This window comes from Atta cephalotes (genome assembly GCF_000143395.1).
Source record: "Atta cephalotes unplaced genomic scaffold scaffold00020, whole genome shotgun sequence".
Taxonomy (NCBI): domain Eukaryota; kingdom Metazoa; phylum Arthropoda; class Insecta; order Hymenoptera; family Formicidae; genus Atta; species Atta cephalotes.
Window position 1 is genome coordinate 3,520,834 of NW_012130084.1, and position 3,573 is coordinate 3,524,406.

Consider the following 3,573-nt stretch of genomic DNA (forward strand, 5'->3'; position numbering starts at 1 on the left):
CTTTCGCATGCGGCTTACTTATCAGACTTGGCTCCGTCCGATTACCATTTATTTGCATCGATGGGACACGCGCTTGCTCAGCAGCGCTTCACTTCTTACGAAGATGTACGAAAATGGTTAGATGATTGGTTCATCTCAAAAGAGCAACAATTTTTTTGGCGTGGCATCCACAAATTGTCAAACAGGTGGAAAAAATGTATACCATAAAGTGTGAATAATGAAACGCTTCATGGTAACGCGCAACTTGCAATACAATATGTACAATAAGGAATTATAGTGAGCCTCTCAAACTATATATAATGATTGTGAATGTAACAGTATTCGATACAAGCCATGATTATATAATAATATAATATAATACAATCCTTATAATATAATCAATGATGTAATCAATCGATCTAGTTGTAAAATCTTGAATTTGTTATAACAATTATAAATTTTGTTTGATTTAATCAAAATGCATTTAATTATATGAAATCTGTATACGAGGTTTGCAAGGTTCCAAAAGTATTCGAACTCTCCATATATTTTTATCCTTGAGCATCTCCCTCTATTGTGAAAAACAGACTTTCAATATTTAGAGGAGTCCTCACGATTTTCGAATTGTCAACTTCAACTCAAAAATTCTTTCGATTTTGCGTGAACACTCGTGGAACGAATTTTGTATATATGCAAGTGTTCATTGAGCTCGGTCATTATGAAATGCGACACTCGAAGTTTTCGATGCTCACACAACTGTTCGCGGTTGCCGACTGAACTGTTAGATGCTGCTTGATGGAGATACTCTACAAGAGTCCCTCCTAAATATTGAATGCTTGTTTTCTACAATAGAGAAAGAGGATGATCAAGGACAAAGATATGTAGAATAATGTTTTGGTTTGTCTAAGGATTTGATTAGACGAGGCGTATTGAGAAAAACGTTTATTACAACAAGAATTACCTATTAAATTAACTGTAAGATTTTCGTACACGCTCGTTTGCTTGCTCTCGACTACCGCGCTTCCATTCTCTTTCTTCCTTTGCCTCCGAACCCGTCCGAGCATTCCCGAATATGATTTCGCACATGCATCGCGATCTTCCTATGCCTGATTGCATTCGAATGATACTACACGAAAAATAAGCTTAAATTTCACAAAAATAAATGAACAAAAATACGCTCTCTTCTTTATTTTAACTTATCCTACACTCGGCCATCCAATTAACATCTGTCTTCAGATGTCATCTTCCTCGTCTGCTGGCGGATCTTCTAATCAATTTGTTCATGGTTTTATATGGTCAGCAATCGATGATGTTCTGCGTGGATCTTCTCTCTCGCCTACTTTTTCCATGTATCGTTGCGCAAGATGCTTGACTTTGTAAGGCCTTAAATATTTCGTACAGAAATCTGGCCCTCTTTGCGCTGAATGGCTTCTAGACTGCCATTCTTGATAGTTATTCGGCTTCTTTCATTTTCTATCGTAGCTGTTTATTTTTAGCTTTGATTTTGGATATTGCTTCACATGCTTCTTCTTTCACCTACTCGCGTTTCTCTTGAAAATTAGTAGCATTCATCCAAGATTTTTTTTATTTGCGGTCTTCTTTAAATCTCATCCGAGCTCCAAACAGAAGAAAGGAGTCATCCCTGTGTTTCGACTTGGCACATGATTTAAGTATTGTTGCGCTCGAACAACGAACTTATACCTCTGAGTTGGCTGCAATATCGATAATTTGGTTAGCAATAGAATCAATGTGCGATTTATGCGTTCTATCTGGCCATTGTCTCTTGATAATGTGACAATTAGATTATGCTCAATGCCTTTGTTCTCACAATACGATTTGAAACTGCTGGATGTGAATGCTGATCTCTGATCAGAAATAATCCATCTAAGGTTTTCATAAATGGCTGTTTTATCAGATGATCCAAAACTTCCGCCGTATTAGTATTTCTTGTCGGATAAAACCAAACGAATTTTGTGAAGATCTACAACCGCAACTATATATTGGTATCTCTTCTGCGTTGATGGCATCGGATCCAGATGATCTATGTGGTATGTATCTAATGATGTCTTCTTACCAATTAAGTGAAGCAGTCTTTCCTGCCTGCCTACTTTCTTCGTAGCCATAATACATTCAAGACAATTTTGGATTACTTTCTCAATTTTCGAATGCATTGTTGAACTAGTAATTAGCCTTTAGGAGTTGCTCCGTCTTGATACTTTCAAAATGATCACATTTGTGAACCTGATGAATCAGCGCTGTCTGCATTAGTTTTGGTATATAACGACTATAAGTGTAGCCGTCGTTTTTCTTATACACTAGTCTGTTTTATGACGAAGCCGTTTGCTCGATTCTCCTCGATTTATTTCTCAATTCTTCTTAATTCTTCATCTTCCAGCTGATTTCGGAAGTCTTTTTGCTAGAAAACTATCGTCACACTTCTTTCTTATCATAGCAGTAGGTAAAGGATATCGACTTAATATATCTACATGTTGCATGTTCTTGTCGGGGCGACGTACAATCGAATATCTAAAATCTACAAGGAAAAATACCCAGTCTTGTTATTTGTACATAGATATCCTTTTTTTCAAGATTTGTGTGAACGTCTTACAGTCTGTTACTGTGAATTAGATTCCGATTAAATATATTTTAAACTTTTTTAACGATTTAATAATCGCTAATACCTCTGATTTAAAGCTACCATATTTCGCTTCCGCTAACATAATTTAACTCGTTTAGTATACTGGGTGAAACATTCGATCTTCGCTATCACGTTGTAAAAATATAGCACCAAATCTGAAAGCTGATGCATCGATATGCAGTCTCCGCAGTAGGACAATACAAGCGTAATACAGGTCGCTAAGCAACTGTTTTAACTGTTATTAAACACATTTAATTAAACACGTGTTCCTGTTCCTTTCCGAAATGAAACTTTATTCCGTTTATCAATAAGTCCATCAGAGGTCGCGCTATATTCGCATATTCGAGTACAAATTTCCGAAAATACTCCGTGAGCTCTAAAAATCCTTGCACCGCGCAAACGTTAGTTCGACTTTGGAAAATGTTTTACAACATTTATTTTTTCCTCGGAAGGCGTGATTTCTTTGTTTTCTATAATATTATTAGGTATACAACTTTGCTTCCGCCGTTTTCCTAGATGGCTTTAGCAGTAAGTGGTGGTCGAAATAAATAGATCATAGATGTCATACAATAAACTTGGGCATCTGTCACATAACCCCATAGAAACATTAGTCGATTTGTGTCTGCATCATAAAGTTATTCTCGATTGAAAATGTCAGTTTACGAGCCAAATTCTCGTCATTTGCGGGAGGTTTTAATTTTTTGCTTCAATATGAAGAAATCTGCGGCTGAGGTTCATCGAATGCTCTCAAATACTTATGGTGAAGCCGCTATTAGTGAAAAAATATGTCGTGATTGGTTTCAACGCTTCAAGAACGATGATTTTGACGTCCAAGGCCATGTTTTGTATTTGGTGGGACCAGCTTGGCGTATTATGAACTGTTAAAACCGACTGAAACAATCACAGGCGATCGGTATCGAACGCAATTGATGCGTTTGAGCCGAACATTGAAAGAC